Source organism: Rutidosis leptorrhynchoides, chromosome 9, assembly GCF_046630445.1.
Source record: "Rutidosis leptorrhynchoides isolate AG116_Rl617_1_P2 chromosome 9, CSIRO_AGI_Rlap_v1, whole genome shotgun sequence".
NCBI lineage: Eukaryota > Viridiplantae > Streptophyta > Magnoliopsida > Asterales > Asteraceae > Rutidosis > Rutidosis leptorrhynchoides.
The window spans coordinates 236,873,222-236,883,965 of record NC_092341.1 but is presented as its reverse complement, the minus strand read 5'-3'; positions in this window follow the sequence as shown (position 1 = coordinate 236,883,965).

Here is a 10,744-nt window from a genome sequence, read left to right as displayed (position 1 = left end):
GTTATAACAATACAACGCTTGCGCATTTAAGGTATTAATGATCATAGGACCCTTAATATGTGGTTGCATAAAAATCGACTTCTTAGGACATTATCTTGTTGGTGTCGCACAATAAGTGACCAACAAGATATAAGGTCATAAGACTAGGACGCTTGGGTATTTGAGGTCATAATTATCATAGGACCCTTAAATTGTGATTGCATAAAATTGGACTTATTAGGACATTATCTTGTTGGTGTCTCAAAATGAATGACTAACAAGATATAAGGTCATAACAATACGACGCTTGGGTTATTTAGCTCTTAATTATCACAGGACCCTTAAATTTTGGTTGCATAAAAATGGACTAATTAGGACGTTATCATGTTGATGTCTCATAATAAGTGACCAATAAGATATAAAGTCATAATAATAGGACGCTTGGGTATCTAAAGTCGTAACTATCATAGGACACTTAAATTGTGGTTGTGAAAAAAAGTACGTATTAAGACATTATCTTGTTGGTGTCTCATAATGAGTGACTAACAAGATAATAAGATCATAAAAATAGGACGCTTGGGTATTTAAGGTCTAAATTGTCATAGAACCCTTAAATTGTGGTTGCGAACAAATGGAGTTATTATGATATTATCGTGTTTGTGTCTCATAATGAGTGACCAACAAGATAATAAGGTCATAAAAATAGAACGCTTGGGTATTTAAGGTCCTAATTAGCATACGACCCTTAAATTGTGGTTGCGAAAATATGCACTTATGACATTTACTATTTAAGTCGTATTATTTCACTTTTGTTAAAAAAATGATTCAACTTATATAATTGAACTTCCATTCAATATGCAAAAGCATTGATAGTCTAGTCGTTTATGTGTGACCTTTTCAACTGATATACCTGGGTTCAAATCCCTTTTTTTGTCATTTTTATTTCAAAAATTAAAAATGTTTGTATAACAGATCGGACTTTCAGCTGGGAACCGTGGTTGGGCCATATTTAATGAATTAATTATTTATTTTTTTGGCCCAAACAACATGGCCCAAAAACATGATCGTCGATCAATAGTTAAAGCAATTGTTATCTTTTTTTATTTACTCAGTACTTATCAAACCTAGCTAACTCAAGTCTCAACACGAATCCATTGCCAAGAAGAAAATATTGTGATTGTGGGTATCGAGTATATCATATATGATAGACTTGTATGGACTCGAGCAAACCCAGGAAGAAGATTCATCGGGTGTCCAGTATTTGTAAGTGCTCAATTTTCCCTAATTTTAAGTTTTTAATTTTTTTCCCCAATTGATTGTTTCTTTTAGACTTGCATGGACTCGAGCAAACCCGGGAAGAGGATTCGTCGGGTGTCCAGTATTTGTAAGTGCTCAATTTGCCCTAATTTTAAGTTTTTAATTTTTTTCCCCAATTTATTGTTTCTTTTGCAGGATAAACAAAGAGAGTGTAAATTTTTTATGTTTTTTGATGATGAGCTTCCAAACCAACATTACAAAGATCTGCTATACAAAATGCATTTGGAAATTAAGAAATTGAACCCTCGAATTCATGATCTTGAGATTCGAAACTCATAGAAGACTTAGCTATTTTCAAGAAAAAACTGTAAGTTTATGATAAGTTGTTTTTAACTATGATAGCAATTGTGGTTGTCTTGTGTATATTAGTTGCTATTTTGATAGTTAGATGAATGTATGTGACTGTTCTTTTTATGTCTTTTGGCTTCAAATTATGTGTTTCAATTTGACAATTAGTGCAGAAATTGGTTACAACAAGATAAACTAAGATAAGGTTTGCGATTCTTTCAATGCGTATTCATTGTACATTCAGTTTACCTTGCAAAGTAACTCACCCAAACTTTTAACTATGATAGCAATTGTGGTTGTCTTGTGTGTATTAGTTGCTATTTTGATAGTTAGATGAATGTATGTGACTGTTCTTTTTATGTCTTTTGGCTTCAAATTATGTGTTTCGATTTGACAATTAGTGCAGAAATTGGTTACAACAAGATGAACTAAGATAAGGTTTGCGATTCTTTCAATGCTTATTCATTGTACATTCAGTTTACATTGCAAAGTAACTCACCCAAACAATACAGAAAAGTAACTCACCCATATTTAATGATGTATTTGATGATGTTAGTTAATGATCTAATGATGCGAATTGAATACTACCCATTTTCCCATTACTTAATTTGGATAGAATTAATTACCATATTGAACTCTGCATTTTTAGAAAATAAAAAATATTGTATTACGTACTATAGTAGACTGAACATAAAAAAATAAAACAAATGGAATCCTTCCTTTTAAGGTTGTTAAAGTTTGGATCAGAAGAAAATGTTCTCCATCATATATCAAAATATAGAAAGGGACTAATGGTGACAGTTTTAAGCAACATCAAGTCAACAGCAAAGTGCAGACCAACATACAACCGCTAACAAGGAATCACCTCTTTGGGTGTTCTCTTTTGTGTAGTATTAGTTTTATAGTTTTATTAGAGGCTCTTTTCCTCTGATATGACTCTTGTAAGATTCGAAGGCACTTAACTAGTTTGAAATAACTGTCAAAAAGCACTTAATTAGCCTTTATTTTTATTTTATTAATAGTCATGTTAGATATAGCAATATAAATAACATCAAAATCCACATAATACAAAGGAAAAATGGAAGCAATATAATCAACTGATCATAAGTAATAGCAATTACTACTAACATTTACATTAATTAACTGGGTAAGATTTATTCAAAATCTAAAAAATACCAACATAAATCTAGTTTTTTCTACTAATATTTACATTAACCGGGTAACATAACCAAATTGGTATGCAAAAACACCCAACTCATAGGCCCAAAAACACGACATGCATTCTGGTATCCTCATTTCAAACCCACTCCCTCGGATGTGTGGAAAATAACCTTTGTGGCCTGAGATAGGGCAACGCATTGCCAAGTCATCAAAAGGACGGCGGTTATGTAACCATAATTCATGCAACAAATGAAAAACCTTGGTTCTCACCGCAACCACCAAGTCCGGCACTGGTGGGAATGTTTTATTCAAAACTTGTAATCTGACATGCTTTGCTTCTATTTGGTGAGAGGCAAACATGATCAAACCATAAACATAAACCGCCTCTATAATTTGGCTGTTCGCAGCTTCTTCTAAAAGACGAAGCCCTAACTCAGTGTAAGATTTATCAAAATAATTTATCAAACCCATGCTAAAAATCGCATTAGGGTTTCCAAAAAAATAACAAAGTTTGATAATATGTGCCATCTTAGGTTTTCTCCAAGGTACGAGATCCCACCTATCTAAGGATATCCTTTTACAAATCAAAGGATCGTCGGAAAGATTCAAAAAGCATTTGCAAACCAACTTGAATATGAACAACTGCTTGGATGATTCCTGACCAACTCGAGATAAAATTTCCACAAGCATATCTTGTGGAAGAGTTTCGAGCATGTTCTCTTGAATTACTTCTTCCATTATTGTATTCTTTAAAAAATAAAAAATATTTTTTTAAGTTTTTGTGTTTGGTGTACTTGAGAGAAGATTGTATTAGAGAAAATACTCAACCTTTTATCTGCAATCTTAACCTTTAAAGGAGATTTTTGGTGATATTGATTCGAAGTGCATTTAATGCGCTCGTTTTATTTTATTTAAAGATAAAATATTTGCCAATATTACGAAATATTTGCCACTTAAGGTGAATAATTTTTGAAATCTCATTTATCCCACTTAAGGTGAAATTTTTTTAATGTCTAAGAGTAACATATTGAAGTGAGTAAATATGTCATTTTAAAGGTTAAGAGGGTATCTATGATAAAAAGTTAAAAACCCTATGAGATATACGTATATAGATTGAAATCTAATTTTTGAATTTAAATTTCAAGATAATAATGAGAATGGTTAGATTACAACCTTTGTATTTTGCTTCTTCTCACTTGTTCTAGTGACACCTATAATAATATGATGTCAAAAAAATTGAAGTGTCAAAAAATATGGTGTCAAAAAATTGAAGTGTCAAAAAATATGGTGTCAAAAAAATATGAAGTATTAACTTTTTGACACTTTTAAAGTGTCAAAAAGTTTCCTTTTGGCAATTTTAAGTGTCAAAAAGAGAATTTTTTTAATAAGATTAATAATGTGCATTTAAAAAAAAAATAATGAGAATGGTTTTTTTTATAAATTTCAAGATAATAATGAGAGTGGTTATCTAGTGACTAAATCCAACAAATAAAGAAATGTTTTGTATGTGTTGTAACTTGTAATTTACTTTATAGATAACAGTAAGTTATCTACTATCATGGCCTATTATACAGGTAATGCTGACCTATTATGTAGGTAATAAACTAAACTCATGATTATTTTACTTTCCACTCACTATTGTATATTACAGTATTACTTAACATAGATTATAAAAATACAATAACATCACAAATGTACTAGTACTCCGTAATTAACATATAACATCGCAAATGGAAATAAACTGATATATGATAGAAGTAATAGACATAATTAGTAATATTTACATTAACTGATGAGTAAAATTTATACAAAATCTAAAATATAGAAAAGATAAAGTACTAACAAATCTAGTTAAACCCAAATCGTTGAGCAAAAACATGAAACTCATAGGACCAAAAACAAGACATGCATTCTGGTTTAGTCAATATAATTTCCCACCCATGGTCAAGTGGAAAATAACCATTATGGGCCTTGATAGTGCAGCACGTTGCGACATCATCAAAAGGATGGTGGTTAAATAATACCCAACAGCGTTGCAACAAATCAAAAACCTTGGTTCTCACCTCAACCACCAAACCCGACACTGGTGGAAATGTTTGATTAAGAATTTGTAATTCGATGTCCTTATTCTCTATTTGGTAAGAGGCAAACATGACCAAACCATAAACATAACACGCCTCTTTAAGTTGCATATTCGAAGCTTTTTCTAATAAATGAAGCCCTACATCGGGTTATTTAGAATCAAAATAAGCCCTCAAACCATAGCGAAAAATCGCATTAGGGTTTCCAAAATACATAGAAGAAATGAAAATATCTGTCAACTTATGGTTTCCCCAAGGTGAGATACACCACCTATCAAAGGAAAACCTTTTATAAACCAAAGCATCATCGGAAAGCTTCCAAAATGCTTTGCAAACTAACTTCACCATGAACAATTAAGCGGATGAATTCACACCAACTCTAGACAAGATTTCCACAAGCATATATTGTGGAAGATCTTCTAGAATGTTCGCATGTCTAACCCTAACATCCATTTATTTTTGTATTTTGTTTAAAAGATATTGTAAAAGAGATGAAAATTGTGGTTAGCTTTGTAGAAGATGATGATGATGGGAAATAACAAGACACAAAAGGCAACTTGCCGTCTGCCCACGTCCTTTTAAAGTTGATTTTTGGTATACTTAACCCAAAAGTTCCACGTGTGCACTTAATGATGATTTAGAGTATAAATAAAATTAAAATATACAGTATATATATATACTTCTAATCTTTTAATTTTTATTAATCATGCCGATGTCATAATCTTTTAATTAAAATTAAAATGTTATTTTAAAAAAAATGATCCTAAATTAATGGAGCTTTTTTCGTAATTATTAGATTATTATCAATTCAAAGATGCAAATAAGAAAATTAAATCAGCAGATTTGAGTTTAATAAATAACGACTTTTAAAAAAACATGGAATACGGGAATAAATATATAAATATACTAGATGCAGATTTCCTAAAATCTATTTCAAAATTATCTCATGTTGACTAATAAGTAAGTTTTTGATAATTATTTAAGAAATTTCAAATTAAATTTTACAACAACAACAGAAAATTTATAGTTATATCAATTTTGATTTAAATCCTTCCCTTACTAAAATACTTATTGATTTCCTAAAATCTGGATTTTAGTTCGCTTTTATATTAACATATTATTATTGGAAATTTTGACAAAATCTGCAATATTCATCAATTTCTTATATAGGACCTACATAAAATGCATCCTAATTCATTTGTTAAGTAAACATACGAAGGATTTTAAACATAGTTGGATAATAAACATAGTTGAGATAGGTTTTTTATTTATTTATGATCATATACTATCAGCTTACTAATTTTTGAAATCTAAGGTGAATAAAGAAAATCAAAATGATTTATAAAATAATAAAAGTAATCAAACGGGTGTGCATATGGTGTTGTTTAATTTCAAAACCACGTTTTGGTGTTACAAAAATGTACTTAATCTATCTATTTACATCTATCTATATAATCTAATAAACCTCTAAAATGATAATGTCATCATTAAGCTATTTTACCCTTTACTTTTCATATTGATGATGTCAAAATTATATATGAATTTAATTAAAAAATAATACAAAATGTTTTATAAAAGGAAATATTAATCTCTCCTAAATTGTAATTTTATTTTTCTAAAAAAATTTAAAAGTCATTAATTATTATTAATAATTATTACGTAGTATTATTATTAAAAATATAATTATAAATATTCAACTTTGAGCGAACTTTATGTTTGTAACATCAACGACACGTTTCTTAGTCGGAATCTGTGGTTCCACAGGTTAATAAACCAAATGACTTTAACATTTACATTCACTTAATACCTAAAACATATCATTAAACTGTTTCGTTTAAACAAACTCGTCTTTTAACGGGTCATTTTACTAGTTTTCTATTAAAATCCTATGATGATGTCATTATTAGGCTAATTTCTTTGTTAAAAAATTTTAAAAAGAAAAAATCTAAGCATGGTGGGTGATGTCATTACAGTACAATTTTTTGAATTAAAATTAAATATTATTAATTAATTATTATTAACAGATCTTATTAATAATTAATTTAATTATTAAAATTAAATATTTTTGAATTATTTCAATTAATTATTATGAATTGAGTATGAGAAGGTAAAAAAGCTAGACAGAAGGAAACAAATTCTAAATTTATATTTTAATTTACACTTTCAAAATAAAAATATGGAATGTTTAATATTCATTTTAGGTGTTTGATGAAATGTTCAGCTGACGAGTTTCTTAGTCAGACTCTGTGGTTCCACGGGTCATTAGACTAAATGACTTCAGTAAGAAGAAGAAAGAAATTAACCTTGTTCAATAAATTTGTCAAGTTTTCGATGATCGCAATTAACTTATGTCTTCAATTTCGTACAACTAGTATTAACTTAATTAGAGTGACGTATAATCATAACATCGACTTGGACAAGCTAAAAGCTAGCTATAATATACAACACTAATGATTTAGGGTTTAGGGTTATTAATTTGTTTATGGTTTAATGTAATGTTTAGGGTATATATATATATATATATATATATATATATATATATATATATATATATATATATATATATATATATATATATATATATATATATATATATATATATATATATATGCATGGTCTAATTAATATTGTACGTTCATGCTAATTAGGGATTAGGGTGCGTGCAGGGTTTGGGGTATATGCGGGTTTAGGGTTTAGGGTTTAGGTATAGGACGGGTTTGGGGTATATGTATGGTTTAGGCCGGTACTTTAGGGTAGGGTTTAAGGTATAAATGTTCACATGCTCACAACATACCTGCACGTACGTACATACGAGAAATTATATATATATCTAATATTTATATGGCTGGTTAAATATTATATATATGTTTTTTAATTTTTTTCGGTTAAATCTTAATTACTATTCTGAAATGTCCCATTCATACGGATTATAAACGTTTCATATTAATTGATTTCGTTGCAAGGTTTTGACCTCTATATGAGACGTTTTTCGAAGACTGCATTCATTTTTAAAACAAACCATAACCTTTATTTTATCGACAAAGGTTTAAAGGACATAGCATTGATTATCAAATAATGATAATCTAAAATATAGTGTTTACACACGACCATTACATAATGGTTTACATTAATATGTTACAGCAAAAGGTAATTCCGAATGAAGTTTTTAAACAATATAATACAAGCATGCTGACTCCAAATCTTGTCTTTAATTAGCATGCAACAGCGGAAGCTCTTAATAATCACCTTAGAATAAACATGCTTTAAACGTCAACAAAAATGTTGGTGAGTTATAGGTTTAATCTTTATCATAAATGATAATAATAATAGGCCACAAGATTTCAATTATAACCGCACACATAACCCGTGTACAAAATAATACGCGTAACATGCGAATTAAAAATCATTCATATGGTGAACACCTGGTAACTGACATTAACAAAAATGCATCTATAATATCCCCATCATTCCGGGACTCTCATCGAACATGATAAAATCGAAGTACTAAAGCATCTGTAACTCGGATGGGGTTTGTTAGGCCCAATAGATCTATCTTTAGGATTAACATCAATTATGGTTTCTGTTCCCTAATTCTTAGATTACCAGACTAAAAAGGGTGATATTCGATTTAATAATCCAACCATAGAATGTTGTTTCAAGTACTCGTGCCTATTTTGTATAACATTTATAAAACTGCATGTATTCTCATCCCGAAAATATTTGGTAGTAAAAATGGGACTATAACTCACTTTCATAGATTATCAATTCGTCGAGAATTAAACTTGGCCACGGGTCGATTCACGAACCTATAAAAAATATATACATATATATTAAAGTATGATCAAAATATATTAACAACATTTTTATTACTTTTTAACGATTTAAATTTGTTAAGTTAACAGTCCAACGTTAGTAGTCCACAATTAGTTGTCCACAGTTAGTAGTACAGAAATAAATCAATATATATATTATCTCGAATAAATCCACGACCTAGTGTATACAAGTCTCTGACTCGATCATAACTCAAAGTATATATATTATTTTGGAATCAACCTCAATCCTGTATAGCTAACTCGAGCATTACCGCATATAGAGTGTCTATGGTTATTCCAAATAATATATATAGATGACATCGATATGATATGTCAAAACATTGTATACGTGTCAATGGTCTATCAAGATTACATAATATATGTTAGATTACATGTATAATACAATATAAGTTAGTTAAGTTATGGTTAGTATAGATTTGTTATAAAATTTTTATAGCTAAACTAGTAAATCTAACCAATTTTGTTTTACCCATAATTTCTTCGTTATAAATCCGTTTTGAGTGAATCAAGTTGCTATAGTTTCATAATGAACTGAAATTTATGAAACTAAACAGAAAAAGTATAAGTTTATAGTCAAAAATACAGGTTACAAGTTATTTTTTAAAGAGGTAGTCATTTCTGTCGAAAGAACGACATCTTGATGACCATTTTGAAAAACATACTTCCACTTTGAGTTTAACCATGATTTTTGGATATAGTATCATGTTCATATGAAATATCATTTTTCCAGAAAATAAAATTCAAATTCAAAGATTAAGATAGTTTTTATTTTTCCAACCCAAAACAGCCCCCGGTTTTACTACAACGGCGTATGTCCGGTTTTACGGTGTTCTTCGTGTTTCCAGGTTGTAAATCATTAAGTTAGAATATAATATAGATATAGAAAATGTGTTTAGTTGATTTTAAAAGTTAAGTTAGAAGGATTAACTTTGTTTGCGAACAAGTTTAGAATTAACTAAACTATTTTCTAATGATTACAAGTTATAATCTTCGAATAAGATAGTTTTATATATATGAATCGAATGATGTTATGAACACCATTACTACCTCAAGTATAGTAGGTAAACCTATTGGAAATGATGAGAAAATAACTTGAACTTCAAAGGATCTTTGATGGCTTGGAAGTTCTTGAAGTAGAATCATGACACGAAAACAAGTTCAAGTAAGATTACTACTCGAATTAAGATAGTTATAGTTATAGAAATTAAATCAAAGCTTGAATATGAATATTACCTTGAATTAGAAAGATACCTACTATAAATAAAAAGGCTTCTTGATCTTAGATGATTGATTGGAATGGATTAGAAAGCTTGGAAGTAGACTTGCAAACTTGAAAGTGTTCTTGATGTGTTCTTGAGTAGTTGTTTTGTAAGTTGATCTAAGTTAGGATTTTTGAACTAGATTGATGTAGATTTTGATGAGGATGATGAAGAACACTTAGAACAAGAAGAGAGAACTTGAGACATAGTAGTTTGATGCATAAAAGTTGGAAAATGAAAGTGTTTGTGTGAGTGCATAATTTCGTGAATTAGGAGTCAAGATATAGGCTCCATTAGTTTGTATTTTTGTTAGATATTTAATGCTAGTTGCCAAATGATGGTTCCCACATATCTAGGTGACTCATTAAGGCTGCTAAGAGCTGATCATTGAAGTGTATATACCAATAGTATGTACATCTAGGAGCTGGGTATTGTATGAGTACGAATATGGTTGCAAACGAGTAGAATTGTTGATGAAAATGAATTAGAATGTAATTGTAAGCATTTTTGTTAAGTAGAAGTACTTTGATATGTGTCATGAAGTCTTTCAAAAGTGTACTAACACATCTTAATACAATACATGTATATGCATTTCAAAAGTTTAATTGCTTAACATGTTGGAAACATTTATTCATGTAAATATTAATCTCATATAATATATAATCACGGAAAATTTCGGGTCACTACAGTACCTACCCGTTAAATAAATTTCGTCCCAAAATTTTAAACAGTTGGAAGTGTTGACGTATCATCTGGAAATAAGTGCGGGTATTTCTTCTTCATCTGATCTTCACGCTCCCAGGTGAACTCGGGTCCTCTACGAGCA